Raw genomic sequence first — 20,734 nt, forward strand, 5'->3', positions numbered from 1 at the left:
AGGAAGGCCTCTGATTTCAGAACAAAGCAGAGAATTGGAGCACTTATCCTATGAATTAAGTCAGAGGTTGGTTTGAGGTCTAAATTACCCGAGGGAACCCCAAATGCCCTGTTTTGTCTGGTTGGCTTCAGGAGGGCAGAGCCCAGGCCTGTGTCACCCCTAGATCTCTGCTCTAGGGAGGCTGGTGATGCTGATTCTGATAATAGTAACACTTGCTTGAGTCCAGTAGTTTATGGTGCACAAAATTCTTTCCCATACACTATCACATTGTATGCTCAGGGGTGCGCTTGTGAGAGAGGCAGGGCAGACACATTGATTTCCATATTTTAGAATTGAGAGGAAGACCCAAAACATAGTATCTGGCATTAAGCTAGCACTACTCCAATGTTGGGTCTTGCTTGAGGTCCTACTGCTAGCCATCAACAAGACAGAACTAGGATTTGGTTCTCAGAACTCTCTAAACAGTCCTCTTTCCGTTACACCATGCGGACTCTCTGAGAGTCCAGGCCAGTAGCTGTTATTGATGGAAGAAACAATTATTTAAAAATCTGCATGAAAAGGAACATTTTGGCATGACATGGGGGTGCTATGCCATGTTGAAAAGAACTCTGGATGTGGGATCAGGATTGCTGGGATTGAGTCCTGGTTCAGGAACTCACTAGCTATGTGACTTAATTTTATTTTTAAAAAATTTTATTTATTTATTCATGAGAGACATAGAGCGAGAGACACAGGCAGAGGGAGAAGCAGGCTCCATGCAGGGAGCCTGATGTGAGACTTGATCCTGGGCCTCCAGGATCACAACTTGGGCCTAATGCAGTGCTAAACCACTGAGCCACCCGGGCTGCCCCACCATATGACTTAAATAAGCCACTCATAGATGCTCAAAGACTCAGTTTTCTCAATTACAAAATCAAGAGTTGTAGTGAGAAACAAATGAAATAACACAAGTGGAAGGGCTTTGTAGACATCCTGACATTGTACAAGGGTATTATTATGATTGTGTTGTGGTTCTAGCCTCAAATAAAATAATCATTAATCTCTACTCTTTACAAGGTTTCCCACAGCTCTCCCTACCCTGCTCCTTGATTTCCCATCACCTCCCATAGGGCAGGAAGTGTGGCCCCCAACAGGAAGGGCTCAGAGAAGCTGGAGCTTGAGCCAGGAAATAACCATCTTGCCCCAATGTTCATTTCACCAGATAAATGATGCAGCCAAATGGTGAGATACAGATGAATGGAGAACAGAGGTGTCCAGAATCCATTTCAGCCTCAAAGCAAAGAAAAAAGTAGCCCCAGGGCCCCAAGACCCTTAAGAGAAGTGGAAATTTAGTAATTACCAGATGAATTAAAATCAGCAAAGACAGCTAATTTAAATCAAAGCAGAATCGGTGGGGCCTGCATTATTAGGCCCAATAGAGGTGATCCCTCCGACCTTAATAATACCTTTAGAATTTGTATGTTGATTAGTTTAAAGGAATCTTTTTCAAATTTTCACTTTCCCTTGGTGCAACTTAGGTCAAACATTTTTTAAAGTGTGTGTGTGTTGGGGGCGGAGTATGTACAGGAGGGTGGGAATGACCAAGTAAGACAGCTAGGGAAGAAGTTCCCAAAGCAAGCAAAATGGCAAGTGATATGTTCACGTTGCTGGCAGTACATTTTGAGGCTGTTGAGGACAATCCAGAGGGGTCACAGAACACCAGGCCTTAGACAACAGAAAAGCCACTGCTACCTTTGTGGCTTACCCTCCTCCACAATACTCCTCCTTTAAACCAGGTGAGGGAGACATACCCGGCAAGTCTCACCTGCCATCTCTAAAGTCCTTTCAACAGAAAGAAGACACCCCATAGCTTAGAGATGGAACCTCTGTGGGCCTGGGACAAAAGAGGGGGGCAGGGAGGAGGAGGAGGAGGAAGACATTAATCCATCAGGGCTTCCTTCTAGTCCAAATGACCCTCTGGCTTCCTTAGTATAGATAAATATATAATAAATAATATCAATATATCTGCACATAAAGATTTTTTTTTCAAATTCCTGCTATTCATTTTGCATTCCGTGTTTACAAAGCCCTGAACCCTCCAGGAACTGCTGGGCACCTCCCCGAATACCCTCTATGCTGAGGCGATGCCTTTGAAGTCCCAACCACGGGTTCAGGGTTGGAGCTGCTAAGAAACACCCTAATACTGAAAGCAAGTCTGCCGTTAGCTTCAGCTCCTTCGCAAGCTACTCTCCTCCTCGGAGTTAATGTAAAGTCATCAGAGTTCCAATGTGGACCGCAGGCTTTTCAGCTCTTCAGTCCTGGGGTTGGCAGGATGGCCTGGGATGTAAACACATATGAGGATTTATTCCTTTGGCCAGGCGGGGAGTCATTAGAGTAAAGGGTAAGGGTCAAGGGGGCTCGGTTTGGTGACTGAGGAACCTGGGAGGGTGGGGGGGGGGGAGCGGGCAGAAGCCAAGAGTTTTCCTCGAGCCAGGTTTTCGGCCCCAAGTCGTTCAGGCTTCCCCATTTACAGACCTTTCATCCCCCTCCTCCTCCCTCCTCCCTCCTCCCTCCTCCCTCGGGCCTCTCGCTCCAGGCACCCCCTCCCCAAAGGTGCCTCCACGCTCGGGCCAGGGGCTATCCTTTGAAAGCAGCCCAGAGGGTTTGCAGCACCGAAGGTTGCCACGAAGGGTGGGCCGCTCGGGAGACGCGAGGCAAGGCAGCGAGCCCCGGCATTTCCCCTTCCCCGGCACCTGTCCCACTTCGGCGCCGGGGCTGGGGCTGCGCCCGCGGGCGGCCTCGGTGCACGAGCGCCAGAGCCTTGCACCGAGGTCGCCCGGGTTAGGGAAGTGGGGGGCCGGGGAAGGGGCGGGGCGTCCGGCGGGCGCGCGCCGCCCCTTGCATGCAAGACCCCACGCCCCCCCATATACGGAGGCTAAACGGAGATAGAGAGTCACACATAAAGCACGAGCGAAAACGCTCGCTCTCCGACCCCGAGCGGCGTTGCTCTCCGCCCCCCCCTTCCTGGAGCTGGGGGCTGGCCGGGGAAGGTGGCTCCGTTCTTCCCTCGTGGCCAGTGCGGGGTCTGTGGCTGCCCGGAGAGGTTCCGGCTTCCCCGGGGCTGGCAGGGGGAGCCCCGAGAACTGCAGGCCCGCCCCCCCTTCCTCCTCCTCCTCCTTCCCCTCCTCCCCCACGTGTCCTCCCGGAGCCCAGAGGCCTGATCCCAGCACCCCCCCGCCACCTCCCTCCTCCTCTCGCTTCGCCCGCTTCCCCGGCGGCGTGGAGAAGAGCAAAGTTGCGACAGCGGCCGGGGGGGGCTCTGCCCAGGTGAAGGGGCGCCGTGGGGGGTGGGGGATGGCGCGGCCCTGCGGCGGGGGCGGAGGGAAGATAAAGAAACTTGCTTTCCGCGGCCCCCACCCCGCGCGGGTTCAGATCTTGCGTGGACCGAGCCCTCGTGGCGAGACGCGGCAACGCCGCTGGGACCGAGGCCGGCACCGGGAGCCAGACCCGGACCGCGCGCCTGGGCCGGCTCGGCGGGCGCAGGCAGCGGGCCAGGCCGGCACCCAGGCAAGGGCGGGGTGGGTGGCCGTACACTGGACCGAACCAGAGACTCCAGTGGCCTGGGCGCGGACCGAACCCGGACCGGGCCGAGTTGGGTGGCGAAGTAGGACGTGGATTCGGGGGCGGGGCGCGGCGGGAGGGGGAAACCAGGCCCCGCCGGACTGGCCTGGGCGTGGGGGCGGGGGGCGAGTTCGGGGCACTTGCTGGGCTGGGGACCGAGCGGTAGGGCGGGGCGGCGCTAGGGGCTGGGCCGGACCCGCGGGGAGAGGGCGAAGGGGGGAGCCGGGGGTGGAGTAGGGGCGTGGAGTTGCGAGCGGGGTCTGGCCTCGGCCGGGGGCGAAGGTAGATCCGCGGGGCCGACAGCGGAGGGAGGGAGGCCCGCAGCGGCGCGGCGGCGGCGAAGGCCAGCTTCCGCGGAGTTTGTGCCCGGGCTTCCCGGGCTCCGGCCGCCTCACGCGCACAAATGGGGCTAGGGGACTGACTGGTAAGCAACTACGAGTGTTAGACGGTGTTTGGCGGCGATTCCGGGAAAAGCAAGGAAAGACACCGTCTGCATTTATGCCGCACCCCCCACCCACCTCCTAGCATCTGGATTTTGCTCTCAGGGGGCCGCGGACCCTCCTTACCACAACCCTTTCACTCTCCTGCACTCCCACCGGCTCCCCCCACTTCCTAGGCCATCTGACTCCCCTAGGGGTGTGTGTTTGAGGGTGGACGACGGCGTGGCGGGGGCGGCAGTATACTCTCCCTCCCGCGGCAGCAGCCTAGTTCGTATCTTATTCCTATATGTAGCGTCGCTTCGAGTCGTGTGGACATTTGGGTTAAGATAACGTACCCCCTTTTCCCCCTCAAGCGATTTGATGGCTTCTAAGGAAAGGGAGGAATCCCTGGGTTTCCACGCCTACAGCGAGGTTTGAGGATTGAGATTCACCCCCAGCTCACTTCCACTACCAACCCCACTTTCCTTGTAAGCCTTTTCCCCGGGGATCTGAACTTTGGGGGGGGGGCGGTATTAATGTGCTTCTCTTCTCTACACAGGGTCGGCGTGGCCAAGGACGGCTAGTCTCTGAGAGAAAGTAGCCACCAATCCAACTTGGGTCGCCCCCACTATTACTTCGGTGAGGGGGGCAACGCTAAGGAGATACTGGTGGGTAGCGACCCAGTATAAAGGAGGGGGCTGGGTAGTCGCCCCCGGAGGGACTCCGTTTCTTGTGAGGTAGGAAGAAGCGAGCCCAGGCTTCAGGGGAGGGTTCTGGAGAGGGGCATGGGGGGTGGCGACGACCGGGGCGGGGAAGAAGGGGGAGTCACGCCCTGCCAGCAAGGGGGCTTCCCTCAGGTCCCTGGGAGAAGGGGACTGAATGTCTGTTTTGTGCTGCCCGACAGGGGAGATCTGGGGTCTCTGGATTTGCACATTGGATCGGGCACCAGTGGCCTGAGAAAGTCAGGTCGGGGCATATGGTGGAGAGCCTTGGGGGGAAAGAAACAGAAACCCCTGGCCTTAGCGCCCTGATCTTTTCCTTTCCTCAATCTTCTCATTCGAGGGGCATTGAGGGCTGGGGGCGTGGGGCTCTTGCAGCCCCTAGGATTGAGCGCCTCCGCCTCTCCTGGGAGTCTAGCTTTTTGCCCGGCTTGCTGCAGCCACTGCTGCTGCCTCCCTCTCCGGAATCCGCTTGGTCCTCGCAGCGATCCCCTCCTCCTCCCCTCCCCTCCCAGTGTCACCGGGGCTGCTTGGCTCTGCCCCCTTCGCCGCCGCTTGCTCCCTGCTTTCGTCCCTCCCTCTCTCGCTCGCTCCCTCCCTTCGCCTCCACCTCCCCATTCCTCCCCCCCGACAGGTGGCATTCTGGGAGTTGTAGTCCCGTGGAGCGGCGGCTGGCGCCGCCCGCGAACCCCGCCGGACTCCACTTCCCGTCGAGCCCTGCGACCGGCACCCACTCCACCAGGCTTCGCTCGCACACACAGACACACACACACACCGCTCTCCCCCTCACTCTTTCGCTTGCCGCGGCTGCTGCCAGTGTGTGGCTCTGTCTCTCCTCCGCTTTGCCGAGCCCTCCCTTCTTCCTCTCAGTTCCTAGAGTCCGACCGCCGCCGCCGCCGAGAGAGAGGAGAAGGAGGTCGGTGGCGATAAGGGGCGGAAGGGGGGCATCAGATCGGGGCAGTATTAGGCGGGTGGAGGCTCAGAGTGGGTGAGAGGGAGCCCGGGTGGCGGCCTGAGCCTCCCCGCGGAGCCGACCCGGGAACAGGTGCGTCTTTTTTTTCTCTCCCCCAACCCCTCCACCCCTTTTGACTCCCCGGCTTTTTCGTATCCCCCCACCCGCTTCTTTCTATCTTAAGCCTTTCCTCAACCCTGTCCCTTCTTCGCCCCGCGGCCGCTCCGCTTGCCCCCCGGGGGCGCCGTCCTCTTCGTGTCCCCGGACGTAGCGCTCCCTGGAGCTCGCTCTGCCCTCGCCCCTCCCTTCGGGACAGCTCCCCTCCACTTCCACCTTCGTACCCCGTCCCTGCCCTACCCTACCCCCTCCTCACCCCCTTCTCCCTTAGCCAGGTGAGACTTGTTCGCCACGATCTGAGAGTCTTCTTCCTGGCTGGGCGGGGGTCTCCATGGAAACGGGGGTCGGGTTGATCCTGGGGGGGAACCATTGGAATTACCCCACTCCTCAGAAAGGGAGGTGGAGGCTACGGTCTTGTTAACTACCTGGCCCTAACAGCACCCCCCCACCTCGCCATCCAAGGATCCAGTGATCCGAAGGGAGGCTGGCCAGGAGGGCAGGGCGAGAAAGGGCTTGTTTTTTTGGGGGGGCGGCTGTCCGTGATGAAGTCTTGAAGAGACCTGGAGAAAATACCCTCCAACCTCTGAGGGGAGGTGCGACGGTTGCTCTTCAGGGCTGCTTTCTCCTCAGTGTTGGGGTGCGGAAACCATAGGGTAAGGGGTACCCCTAGGTGGCGGCGGGGCCTGGGTTCGGGAGTGGGAGTGCTGTGATGGGGGCAGGGGCAATTATCCGAGTCCCTGGAAAAAAGGCGGGGGATGACTTCGGAGCACCCTGGCTCCGCTGCCCTCGCTGTAGGGGCGGGGGCCGCCGGGCCGGGCGCGGCGGGGAGGGGGCTTAAATTGAAGGAGGATGAGATGGGGGCAATTCATACTAGCCCCGGCAAGCCAGGGGGAGATTCGGCGTTCAAGCTCTCCACCCGCTCCGCGCCAGGCCTGAGGCAAGGGGTCTGAGAGCGAAGCCGAGGGGTGGAAGGAGGGAGGCTCCGGTTACGGGGCCGGGTTTCGGGATCAGGGGCAATCCCTCAGCCCTTGAAGGAGGGAGAGGGATGGCCGCGAACCCCAGGGCTCCCCACCCCGGGTCCTAAGGGGCGTGAGGAACAGACAGCAGGCCCAGCGGAGCTGGATTCGAACGGATCGCGGCTGGGAAGTGGGGGGGGCTCACTGGTGGGCTTCGGGGGGAGCAGTCCGGCGGCGGGGCGGGCGGGCGGGGCGTGGGGCTCCGGCGGGCGGCGGGGCGGGGCCGGGGCGGCGCTGCTGCCGCCGCCGCCGCTGCCGCCGCCGCTGCTGCTCCTGCTGGGGCCGCCGCAGCCGTTGCTGCCGCCGCCGCCGCCGCTTCTGGGCGGGGAACGGAGGCCAAAGGGAGTCCCGTGCCGGGGCAGAGGGCGCAGGCGGTGCGTGGTGGGGAGGGGGCCGTCCTGGGGGCGGGGGCAGGCGGGGGGTGGAGCCCCCGACGGGGGGCGGTACGAGCCCGGACGACGACGACGAAGAGCCCCGGGGGCCGGGTGCATGGAGGACGAGGTGCTGGGAGAAGGAAGGGGGGGTGGGTCCCGCGACGGGCCTCGTGGGCTTGGCTCCTTGAGGTTCTGCTTCGGGACAGAGCCCTGCAGGGGCGCCCAGAGGCCCGGGAAGGGACAGGGAGGTGAATTGGACGGTGGAGGGGGCCCTCCTCGCCGGGGTCCCGCCGAGGGGAAGGCTGGGCCAGAGGGACGTCCGGGGTAGGGCTGGGAGGAGCCGACCGCACCTCGGCTGGGGATTTCGTGTTATGGAGGGGCGGGAGATTTTTGTAGGGAAAGATGTGATCGAGGGGAAAGGCGAGAGGGAAGCACACCGCAAGCCGGGAGGCCAACAGCCCAGGCCATTGGAGGTGCCCTTCTGTTCCGCCCGCACCTCCCCCCTTCCCCAGGGCCAGCACTATGTTTTTGTTTTATTGTTTTGAAATTTTCAGTGTTGGCTGTAGGAAGCTGTCGATGTGGTGATACTTATTCATTATTGGTGTCTCCTAGAGTAGACAGTAAGGACAGGCGTCGCTTGGCGAGGATGCGTCTAGCCCGGGGTTTAGGGGCTCTTTACGCGAGAGCGGGAAGGGGGCTTGCTAACTTCGTGCTGGAGCTGAATACTCTCAAGGCAGTTTGGAGATTGTCCCCGTCGCACAGAGGTGGAGTACAATTGCAAAAATCTTTGATGAGACTTCTGGGGGTGCAGTTGTACGTTAGTGTTATCCTGGTTGGCCACATGGCTCTTTCAGCTTAGAAGGGGATTTCTCAAAGTCTGGCCCCTGACAAACGTTGGGAAAATGAACAGGGGACGAATTTGGTGTTGGAAGTGGACTAGGTTTGTAATAAAATCCCAAGGTTGGAAGGGACTTTAAAGGTCATCTCATTCTCTGTTTACCTAACCTGTCCTTGAATGTTGGGATAGAGGGAGCTTTATTTTAGGGGAGATGGAGCAGAGTTTAGGGTTACTCAAATTGGATGGCCATGTCAGCATGTGGTACTAAAGAAATTTGGAGGATCCCACTGGGGATTAAATGGGATAACCCAATCCCCAAAATCACCCAGAGGCTCCAAATAGAAGCAAAAGTTTGGGGGAGGAACCTGTAAAATTTTTATGGAAAAGCAAAGTTAGTAAGAAGGACTAGGGGAGCTAGCAGGAGCAGGGGACTTAGTGACTCAAGTTAAGAGAATCTGAAGGTTGATAGAGTTTAAGAGGGACATGGTCGTTTTACGTAAGCCGCTATGTGGCCATTGATAGGCAGACTCATCTCTTGATAAAGCAACTGAGGCAGCCACCTTTGGGATAGATGGGGAGGATAAGAGGCACAGGCCATTGGGCACAGAGCCTTACTCAAATTGACTTTAAGAGGGCTGACCCTGTTACCAGCTATGCAGCAAGGGTAGGTTTCTTTCTATTCTGGCTCCCGGTGTCTTAGATGGAGGAGGAGGTTAAGAAGGACTGTTTCCTTAGAATAGGCCATAAGGAAAATACAGCAAATTATTGGGATAGAGCAGAAGAAAGCTAAGTCCCTGGCGAGTTCTGTTGTTGGAGTCTGAATTGGGCAGAATGGAGGGGAGTTCCAGAGGAAATGGTGGCAGCAGCAAGGACACACAGCGATCTGGCTGTTTTGATGACCTAGAGCTGGTAAGGCATAAACTCCCTGTGGCCTAGACTTTTTGGGGAAGCAAGAGGGTTTCCTTCAGGGGTCTGTTTGCTTTATTCATGCTGTAGTTCACTACATAGGAAAAAAAAGTTTAGTACAGGTGCCAGAGAACCTCACATGATGAGTTTGGATTATGGGTTTCAGAGAGGGGCTTCTTTTAGGGGAACAGAATTATGGGAGGAAATGATTTGAATACTAGAAAGAAGGAAGACAAAAGGAAAAGTCAAGAGGAGGTTGTTTAGGCAGTGAAGGGGGAAGAAAAGTGATCATCACTGGCTTCATGTTAGGGCCAACTAAGGAAAAAGTGGAACCCTGAAATTTCCAGGCTAAGGTTTTCCAAAGTAAAAAGTTTGAAGAACCTTGAAGGCTCTTTACACTTTCATGCTAGAATCATTAAGGTTGGTGCAAGACAGAGGACGATCTTGAGTAACAATAGGGTTGGAGAGAAACTGGCTTATAGGAAGAAATATACATGTATACCCATAGGGAAATAGAGAATTTAGAGATAGTATATAGGCTAAAAAATGCAGAATGTGAAAGAGGGTGGAATAAGGAGCCAAAGGGGGAAGATGTTTGTTTGCTCACATGTCATGTAGAGCTAGTGTCAGGGAAAGTAAAAAGTTGCCTTGGATAGCTGTTGTCCTGGGAGAGCCCAGGAAGTAGAGGTTAGCTGAGATCCAGGGCTCACAAGTCTAAGCATTAGTTAGAAAATTTAGACTAAAATAAGGGTACTGGATGGGGTAAGGAATTCACTGACCTAAGTAGAATGGCCTTAAAAGAAGGAGAATGTGGGAATACACCAGTTTTTCCATCTGCAAGTGGAAGGAATCCTAGATATAGGGAGGTGAATTATGGAAATTCCAGAGTGAAACAGGATAAAGAACAGCGGCCCTAGAGCCTTGGGCCAGAATTGAGGGGTGGGGTGGGTGTATGGAGGAGAGGTGCTAATCAAGGGTTGGGCATCTGGACTGGTTCATTGATTACAAGCTGAGCTCAATTTGAGAAGGAATAGAACGGCCACAGTAGGGTAGAGAGCTGTTTTCCAGCACCAGCCACCATCTGGGATTGAGAGAGGAGGAGTTCATGGTTAAGATTGGTGGGAAAATGAACACTAACTAGAGTGGCACAGAGAGAGCACGGGGAAAGTGGACATTGTTGGTATAAAGCAGATGGGAAAGGGGAGAAGCCACTGATGATTACGTAAGTGGGGAAGGAAGACCCTAGACCTTCGAGTTTTCAGAAGGAAAGGAAATTTCTTAATGCTGGAGTTCCAGTGAGGTATGAGTCTGTGCTTGCCAGAAGGTTTAGTGTCAGGATGGCCAAAGAGGGAGGTAATAAGAGGTAATCTATCTTTTGGCCACTAGGATGCTAGTACAGTATTTTACATAATCTTACATACTAACTGGGATTTCTTAATGCCAGTTTTTGAATGGTTATCCTTTAAGTAATGTAGAAACTGTTCTTTTTCTAAATTGTACCCTTTCCCACTGTTCATAACTTGAAAGCAGTCTTTCATGACAAAAACTTTCTTTGGTGAACTGAAGTTGAATTTTGGTCAAGAGTAAAATTTAACTCTGCCTTCAATCCCCATAATTCAAATATGCTGTTCTTTTTCCCTCTCCCCCCCCTTTTTAAAAAGATTTTATTTATTTATTCATGAAAGACACAGAGAGAGGCAGAGACATACATAGGCAGAGGGAGAAGCAGGCTCTCCGAGGGGAAGCAATGTGGGACTTGATCCCAGGACCCTGGGATCAGGCCCTGAGTGTGAAGGCAGAGGCTTAACCACTGAGCCACCAGGCATTCCCCCACCCCTTTTTAAGCAGAAGCCATCCTTTCCCCATAAAACATTTAAAAATGGATAATTGTTTAAAAAGTGGCTGCAGGCTGCATGTCAAGGTCATATTTTCCCTGGTCAATGAATTGTGATGAATTTGAAGAGTGATGATTTATTATTTGTAAAATGTGGTGATTTTCAGATTTATTCGTTGAGAGTATGTGAGGCGGGATATGTCTTCATTTGGATTTTAAGAAGATCTTAAGTTAAGTGTCCGTGAAGAATTGAGAGTACTGAGGGGCAGCAAAGTTTTGTGTTTCAGGATTCTTTACCAACTGTCGGCTAAGGAACAAAATTTGTTACCTCATTGCTAAGGTATGCCTAGAAATCTTAGTGCCATTTAAGGGTATAGTCAAGTTTTGCTATAATGTTTGTGTCCCGGGACCAGGAAAACAAGCAGGCTTTCATTTTTCCAAGTTCTATAGAGAAGTGCACTGTACATGACTCTGATCCCCAGGATGAGTCAGTGCACTCTATACCTGGATCCATGAGGTGATTAGATGTCTCATGATGATGAGGCTTTACTCAGTTTAACTTGGTCGCACCTCATATAGGTTAGTGTCTTGCAGTGGTTCTCAAACTTTAGCATGTCTCAGAATCACCTGGAGGGCTTCGGAGACATACTGCCTTAAGTTAGAGTCCTTGCTGTTGTACTCCCTAACCGTGTGACAGGAAGCAAATCACTTAACTTTCTTGAGCCTCAGTTTTCTCATCTATAAAATGAGGATGATAACCCCAGTTTCACGGTACTCTGAGGATTGCACAAGATGATATCTACATAGCAGACCAGGTCCATAGCAGGAGCCCAATAAATGGCATCTATTATTATATTATAATCTAGTTTTTCTTATTCCGTTGAGTCCTATGACCTTTTATATTACTCTATGGTAAACATGGTGGCAGAATAAAAACCATAAATGGCTCTTGAGCACTCCCCATATATCTTGATTCTCTGTGCTCTTTCTCCATATTCCTGTTGTATTAGTACATATTTAGCATTTACAGTGTGATAGGAAGAAATAGCTTGGCTCATCACTCCATTATTGCATCCACCTTTGAGGTGGAAGTGGCAGCTTCTTTAGCAGCTGTGCTGTAACACTGCTCAGTATTTCAGGGCAGGAACTGAAGACTGTATATCCAGTTGAAACTTTAGGGGACATTTTGGGCTATGCTTAAAAAATGACCCAAGCCTAGTTTACTAGGGTGACATTTTAAACAACCATTGCTTTCTGAAAAGGGCTGCTGTATTTAATTATGACTGGTTGGGCTTTCCAGATGTCTCTGACATCTGGAAGTTCTACAAAGGCTGGTAGATAGAGCCTGGGTCTCTTATGGCTCTATGACAAGGATGTTCATCAGTGATTGGATGGTTGAAAACGTGTTTCAAATACTTCAGGTATCACCAAACCAAACTTCTCAACACTGAAAAAAGATGGACTATAATATAGAGATCCTTTCTGCAACCAGAGTGGACTTTGATGCCAACAGTCAGCTATGCCAATATAGGGAGAGAGTGATAGCAGGCCAATTTCAAACAATAGATTAGTTCACAAATTAATAAATTTTTTTTGGCTTGGAAATGTGTTATTATTCTCTACCTGTCCCCCTACCCAGCAGATTTACCTTCCAATTTATATTCTGCTCAGGCAGACATTAAAATGCGTTGTTCCCTGAGTACACATCTACTATAAGTAGCAGAAGGCAGTCCATCAATTGGCTGGGTTTAAAAATTAGCTGCGGCTAAACCACGCTCAGATAACTGGAAGTTGACTTTGTTTTGCCCTGGCCTGATTGTATTTCTGTGACTGTCTTTATTGTGGAAGCAAGGAAAAGAAGGAAGAGAAAGTGTATGTGAGAGTAAGGGAAGTAAAAGGCATCCACAGACCCAGTGCTTTTTACAGGGATTCTTGGTTTCCATATGACCTAGAGAGGATTTCAGTTTTTCCCAGTAGTTTAGTAAGTATTCACTGAGCACATACTATATGCCTTGTATTATGCTAGACACTATTGGGAGTGGTGATTAAAAGAAATAGAAAATATTCTTTCTAGCCTTGGGGAACCTGTAGATTGGTAAGAGGTTGAGTCAATACTGAGAGTTCGAAACTCTGTGAGGTAATTGTGTGTGTGTACCCACATACTATATATATATACTATATGTTATTATATACACATACACATTACATATACACTATGTGTATGCATATATATTATATAATATATACGCATACATTATATGTATGCGTATATATTATATAATATATATGCATACATTATATGTATGTACTATATATTATATATACACATACACATAATGTGTATAAATACTATATACTGTATATACACATACATATGCATTATATGTATATACTCTATCGTATATATACTATGATAAGTATATATGTGTATATATACTATATATGTATGTGTATATATTTATATATATGAGTAATTTATATAAAATGAGTTGGTGAGAGTAGAAAAAATAGTCTGATAATGGCTTTTCCAAATATTTGTGTGGGAGGTCCAGGAGACAAAAAAAGGCAAAAGTTTGTTGAGGAGGAATCCTCTTTAGATGAAAAATTCCATATCATGAATGCAGTATATTGAAATGGAGATGCCCAAGGGCCACTGTCAAAGTCCGTGGCATGGAAGACACAGAAGCTCCCAAAAGGGATTCAGGTCTCAGATGGCAATGATCCAACTTTCAAGTGTGAAAGACACACCAAATATTCACATGGTTCTTCTGAAGACCGAGACTGAGGAAAGCCAACTCTTATTTTTCATCTAGGAGAAATGAGAAGTGCTAAAAAAAAAAATGACCATAGTTACTTAAAGTGCCATTTTGAGGTGGCTTTGCATTTTGAAAAGGACTGATGAATTTCATGGTGATCGCTTAGGTTTTCTAGCAATTGGTGATATCTAGAAGTGGCATAAAGTCTTGTGGCTAGATCCTAGGTCTAGCTAGTATAAAGCTATGATGAGATGTTTTCCTTAAATGGGGTAAAATTATTTCCTTACAGCAGGAGATGGAAGTACTATTTGAATAATAGGGAAAAAGTACGGCAGTGGGTAGAAAAGCTAAACAAACTGGTGGTATGAAAATGGTGAGAGATAAAAAAGAAAATGGTGAGAGATGAAAACTTTTGCTTTTTTCCTCCTTTATTGTTGGAATTGATTACCTTTGGTCCTTCAACTTTATTTTTTTAAAGCAAGCTCCACACCTAACGTGCGGCTTGAACTCATGACCCTCAGATCAAGAGTCACACACTCTCCTGACTGACCCAGCCCGGTGTCTCCTATTCTCAACTTGAAGTAGGGACTCATTTATTCCCATTTTGCAGATGATGCAGTAAATGGACATAATGGGGGACTAGAGAGGCTGGCAGGTAGGGGCTGAAAATGCTCTCCCCAACCACCCTCCAACACACACACAGTACAGGCTCTGGATAATAGACTATATCACTCTTCAGCAGTGTTGCTACTGTGTGACTAGATCTAGGCTCTGAATGGATTTTGGCAGGGTTGTTTTGTTTTGTTTTGTTTAAGATTTTATTTATTTATTCATGAGAGACACAGAGAGAGAGAGAGGCAGAGACACAGGCAGAGGGAGAAGCAGGCTCCAGGAAGAGAGCCTGACATGGGACTCAATCCCGGGTCTCCAGGATCACACCCTGGGCTGAAGGCGGTGCTAAACCACTGAGCCACCTGGGCTGCCCGATTTTGGCAGTTTTTAAACATCAAATTGCCTCTGAATGAGTGGGGATCCAGCACTAGTGAGGCAATTGAGAAAGAGTATGGTTGGGATTGGAAAGGGTTAGGATGGTAATAGTAATCTCCGAAGCGTGCAGGGAGATTGCAAGCCCTGGCCAGTCAAGGTAACTACATTCATTTGAATGAGTAAGCTCTTGTATGTTTGTTTGTTTGTTTGTTTATTTATTTAAATTTTTATTTATTTATGATAGTCACACACACACACACACACACAGAGGCAGAGACACAGGCAGAGGGAGGAGAAGTGGGCTCCATGCAGGGAGCCCAATGCAGGACTCGATCCCAGGACTCCAGGATCACACCCTGAGCCAAAGGCAAACGCTCAACCACTGAGCCACCCAGGCGTCCCAAACTCTTGTATGTTTAACAGATAGTTAAAATAGTTTTGTATCCAACAGTCTCATAAATGTTTATGGGCCAGGTTTTTAAACATGGAAGTAGCAAGGAGTCTATGAAGGTGTTCATGCTATAGCCGCATGCGGGCAACTACTTAGTCTTCTCAGTAAATAGAGGAATTAAATGTATCTGGGAACAAGATGCAGTGTCTCCTATAAGACTTATCCCTTGGGGTAGAACCAGTAGAAATATTTGGGTAGAAAAAACCCCCCAGGGGAACTAGAAAGTGCTACAGTAGATTAGTCAGGCAGAAGGCTGGGATGAACAGTGCAGAGGGCCCCTTCCTCCTTTCAGTTGCCCAGCAGATTATTTCTAGTTGATTGTGTGTGTGTGTGTGTGTGTGTGTGTGTGTGTGTATTTGTGTATGGTGGTGTGTAGTGATAGAGGAATCTATTTGCATGAAGGGAAGCAAAGTAAAGTGATTGGGGCATGTATAAGGGACTCTCGAGTTTCAGGGAATGATATTTGGTTAATGGTAGGGAAAGGTAAGGGGATGTAGATATTGGAGGGAAAGCCTGTGGAAGATATTAGAATATCTTTCTATGGGAAATCATTAAATTAGGACAATTTACATTGGGAGAACTTCCTCATGAGGGGATGAGGTTTGGGATATACGATTAAGTAGGGAAAACAGGAACACTAGTCTCCTGTTGAGTACACATGGAAGAAGGCAAAGCAACAGGGAGAGTCAGATCTGTGGTAGGGGTTCCATATCTAAAGGCAGGTAAAGTTATCCTTATTAGGTATGGGTACACTTTCCTGTTGAAAACACTGATTTTGAGACATTTTGACCTCTCTCTAAAGGCACTTCAATGACTAGACGGAAGTCCTAGCCTCTTCCCTTCAGCCCTTGGATCTAAATGCCAATGGTCTCTTGGATCTCCTTGGGGGTGTCTTAGAGGCCACTTTTTCCAAAGTGGGGTAATGGGCTGGCTTCTCCTTTGATTTTGTGAGGTTTGAAGGTGGATGTCTCTGTCTTATGGGAGCTGTGCCCAGAGCTCTGAATTTCTGCTGGAGCAATAGGTCCCAAAGTTGGTTTTCGTTACACATTAGTCATCACTGACCCAACCCTCCTTCTTAAACATCTACTGGCCTATTCTCTTGAGAACAGATTCAGGGCCAGGCTTCAAGAAGAATATTTTCCGGCTCTTTCATTTTTTAAAATCATAATTGCTTCCAGGTCACCAGACAATATGAACCAAAAGAAGCCTGGAGGAGTACTACCAGATTTAGTTAACTGAGACCTTAATCTTGAATTTCTAATGTATTGGCTAGGTGGTAAGAGTCCAGCCATGAATAAACGGGCAGGTTTCGTGCTATATGTAAGGGGCCTAGTTGTATTGCATATGTTACCAGCGCCCAATTGTTCTGCACATAGAGGGTCTTTGGTTACCAAGAAATCTACGTGATTCTGGGGAACTCACTGGAGAAACACCCTGTCCAGCCATGTTCAAGGTTAACGTTTTACCAAGGTAAAGACATTTTGTCAGATAGATGCTGTGTTACCACCTTTCATGCCCTTCTCTTCCTCATACGCATGATGACCATACTTTTGCTTGTAGTTGTTGTGAAATATGCTTGTTTTGGCATCTTCATTTCAAAACAAAACAAAAAATGTCCACCCAATCTGTAAAATCTCCTTTGAGATTTTTGTGCTGCCCATCTCCTGTTACCAGCTCCCCTAACCCTGACTTGGATTATAATTTGATGTTCTTCCCCTTTTGATAACATATTCTATCTAAACTTTTCTAAAATGTCTGTGTTCAGTGCTTCCCCATAGTGTTTCAGTTTGGCCCATGATGGTGAAATATCTCAGGTTCCCCTATTTCATTTTTTCTCTTTTAGTTGTTATATTCTGTGGGCTTCTCTTTTATGCCTTCCACACCTGCCCTTGTCTTCTAGTGTTTTTTTCTTTTCTTTTGGATTTTCTGGGGGAAAGATCTCTGCTTCATTATGGTTTGTCTTCTACTACCTGCTCGCCCTTAGCTTAGCTGCTATTTTCACCGTTTTAAAGTTATTGCTCTCCTGTTAGTCCATTTTCTTTTTGGCTTCCCCTGTTTTGTGGTGTGCCAATTATGTCTGACTGCTTACTTTCTGCTGTTGGCTTGCTAGATTCATCCCCTTGGATCTTGGTCGGTCCCTCTACTTAAGGTGTGTGCATGTGCCTGCTAAATCGAAACGGTGCATGTCTTTATTTTTTCAGCCAGTGCTTTATCCCGTCGGGTTGGTGGAGCATGTGCTCTCCTTTGTTCTCACTGTGAGTTGGATGTGCCTTTTGAGTTTTTCCCTCCAAAGTGGGGATAGCTCACAGTGGTCCCACTGCCTTCCAGGCAGTGACCAGCATTTGAGTCTGGGGCCATGCAGCTGTTCATTTCTTAACAATTACATGGTTGTGATATCTGGGAAAGTCCTTTGAGGTATTTTGTATCCTTGTGCCTGTGCTTCCTGAGCCACTCGGGATTACCAGGTTTCTTCGAAGTTCCTTTTAGGAGCTTTGCCTTCAGCCTTTCATGTGATGGTTCCCATCGGAAAGAGCAAGAGAGACATTGAGAAAGCATACCACATGTCAGTCGGGCTCTGTGAGCAGAAGCAAGTCGGTACCTAAGTGTGTACACCAGCAGAATCTACCAAGTGTGGTATGTCTGTAGGGTTTTTCCTTTTTTCTTACCTCTCCTGAGAAGTAGTGTACAGTAGAATGGTTACTAATTTGATTGGATATGATAAGGACGAAACAAAACACTAGGCCTACTGAACCAGAATCTCCAGGGCTGAAACTTACGAACCTCTAGTTTGAACAAGTACCTTGGTGATTCTGGCTTAGGAAACATTGGTGTACATTAGCCATTTTGACTCCTCCTGTGCTGTGTGGACATTGACACCAGTCAGTGCTTCTTTGGAAGTTCCCTTTGCTTGTTCTCTGACTCAGGAGGACTAGTCTTGTCTTCTTATGTAGACCATTTAGCTCAGTGCCCTCTTGTCTGTGAGTTCTACCCCTCTCCTCCCCTCCTCTGCAAAGGCTACTGTTAATAGCAGCAGTGGGCTCTACATAGGAAGAGAGGTTGCCCTAAGAAATTCCTAACAGAAGATTGGGAAGCCAAGGTGAAGGAAATATTCTGTCTTTAGGATCTTGTGAAAATGACGGTGCCTCCAGGTAGTGCTAAAATGTGTGGTTTTGTCTAGTAATTACTTTGGTTTTTGCTTGGTTTTCTTTTGTTGTTGTTGTTGTTATTGTGGTTTTGGGGGATCTAAAAACTCCTTTATCTAGGTGGAGATATTTTGTATGTTCTGTTTTCAAGTGCCAGGATTCATTCCCTGCCTGCCTCTGATTCCTGTCCCAGGCCCTACAAACTACCAATCCTCTCTAAATAGAACAAAAATAAGCCCAAGAGTGAAAAAGCAATGGTGACTGACTTATATCTGCTGCCTACAGGTATTCAGATAGATACTAAAACTTATACTTTGTGTTAAAATTCATTTTATGCAAGTATGACCCCTTTTATTGCTTGATTCTTCTAATGCTTCATAGGGAAAAAAGATTTTTTAAAAGTACCTGGCATATCAGTCAGTAGGCTGAACTGTTGTTGTGTTTTGGTTTTTTATTTAAAGTAGGCTCCATGCCCAGCATGGAGCCCCAACATGGGCTCAAGCTCACTACCAACCATGAGATTAAGACTTGCGCTGAGATCAAGAGTTGGACATTTATCTGACTGAGCCACCCAGGTGCCCCTGAGCTGTTGTTGAGCTAGGATATTCCAAGATATTCTAAGAAAAAGTTAAAACTTGATTGACCAGGAGGCTCAGTGATGGGATGGGGTCCTGGTAAACTGATGTGAAACAGGGGGGACAGTCAATCCATTTGTCTTACCCTTTGTTGAAATCTTTCTAAAATTATGTGTTAACCCACATAACTGTCTTAGGAATGTTAAGGATAATTGTCAGAAAAAGGTAAAACCATGAGTCTTGTACAGATATAAAAATGAACATGCGTTGAAGATTTTATTTTACTCATTAATCAACAAGGGAACCAGATAGATGTTAGAGCTGGTTCAAAGAAAAAGTCCAAAAGCACAAATTTATATGGAGTAAAGGAATTGAATTGCAAATGGAGGCAAAACTGGTTTTTCCACAATGGGGAGGGAAGTCAATCCAAACTCTATGGGACAAGACAGAGTTTGCATATCCATCAGTTACCTGCAATTTACAGAGGTGCAAAATAGCTCAGAGACAATGAACTATGCTGGAATGGCGTAGCTGCCAGGGGTGAGCTATGGGCAATGCATGGTGCTTTCAGGGAAATACAGCATTCTTGTCTACAGTAACTAAGCCTGGTGGACACTTTTAGGGGGGGTTGATTTTGCTTCTTGTAATTTCTCAGGGTCACCACCTCAATTTCTCATCCAGGATTCAGTTCCACATAACACTCATTTACTGAGTACTTACTATCTGCAAGACATTGCAGAGAAACCAGAGACAGAAAAGACAGAATTTCTTACCTTAAGTAGCTTGATTGGTGGAGACACATGCCACACCCCTGGCTAACCACACTGCAGAGTAAGAATCAGTGCCGTGAGGAGAACCAGAGAGGGAAGAGTTAACCGATCAGGGGCCGGGGAGATGACACGATGACATTTAAGCCAGGCTTTGAGGGGTGACAGAGGAGGAGGGGCGCAGAAGAGGCCATTTCAGGGTTAGTGAGGAAACAGCAAAGTCCTGAAACTGGATGATCTATTCAGGGAAGGGTCAGGAGCTGGGACGGCAGAGGCAGCAGGAAAATAGCAGGATGTGGCCAAAGAGGAGACCAGAGGAGGTTTGAGGCCAGGTCAGGGAGGCTTCTTAGCCCACGTTGCTGTGCTAAGAAATTTGGGCTTGATTCTGAAGACAGGAAAGCTACTGAAAGCTTTTGAGGAGGGAGGGGGTGACGTGATCGAACTGGTGCTTTAGAAGATGAATTGATTGTAAAATCAAGAAATTGGAGGCAGAGGGACCAGTTAAGAGGCTATTGTAATATTCTGGGTGAGAGATGATGAGGGCCTACATCAGGATGGTGGCAAGAAGGGGCAGAAGGAGAGGATGGAGATGGCATTATTAAGGCTCGACTCCTGATTGGCTGTGGGCAGCGATGGAGTTGAAGACAAGCCGCTGAAATTTCCAGGCGGGGGGATAGTGGTGCCATTAACTAAGATAGGAAACATGCTGGGCGTGGGGGGTGGGGAGCAGGTTTATGAGAACAGATAATGAGTTCGGTTTGAGACACATTGAGTTTGAGGGGCTTGGTGGACATCCAATTAACAGCGAGTTGCTGGCAGCTGGAAATTCTGGTCTGGGTCTAAGGAGAGAGGTCAGGGCTAGAGATACAGATTTGGGAGTCTTTGGTGGGGGGGGGGTGGAAAGGGAGAGTTACAACTAGGGGAGCTCAGGAGCTGGAGAGAAGGAGGGACAGGGTTCACACACCCACCTGCCCCCACACACACTCATGAGAGAGGTGGGGTAGGGGAGGGGTAGGGGAGAGCCAGGCTGAGCTAAGAGAGACAGAAAGAGGCAGAAAAAGGGCAAAGGAGACAGAAGGAGACTGAAAGACTAGAGAGGGAGACTGAAGGCTGTGGCGGGGACAAAGAGTAGAGGGGAGGAGGCGCAGGGGGAGGAAAAAGGGAAGGAGGAGGAGGAGAGGGAGGAGAGAGGGGAGCCTGGAGGGAAAACAAGGATGAGGAAAGAAAGGAGGAAAGGATGGGCAAGAAAGGTGGGAAGGGGAAGAAGGTGGGGGTGCGCC

At 49.4% G+C, this 20,734-nt stretch overlaps 1 protein-coding gene across 6 annotated transcripts in view; it reads left to right on the plus strand.

Moving 5' to 3' along the window:
• Window positions 1-3,191: 3,191 nt before the first annotated feature.
• BCORL1 (BCL6 corepressor like 1) overlaps window positions 3,192-20,734 on the plus strand; it is a 64,318-nt gene continuing 46,775 nt past the window's right edge. For 2 of the 6 annotated variants that reach the window (XM_025431132.3, XM_035711877.2), the window contains exon 1: window positions 5,475-5,654. The gene's annotated coding sequence lies outside the window, so the exon portion shown is untranslated. Of the gene's footprint in view, window positions 3,307-3,876; window positions 4,025-4,578; window positions 4,757-5,474; window positions 5,655-5,674; window positions 5,784-20,734 lie in introns of those variants that run through there. The other 4 variants (XM_025431130.3, XM_025431133.3, XM_025431135.3 and 1 more) reach the window with 4 other exon arrangements.

Source organism: Canis lupus, chromosome X (assembly GCF_003254725.2).
Source record: "Canis lupus dingo isolate Sandy chromosome X, ASM325472v2, whole genome shotgun sequence".
NCBI classification, from domain to species: Eukaryota; Metazoa; Chordata; class Mammalia; order Carnivora; family Canidae; genus Canis; species Canis lupus.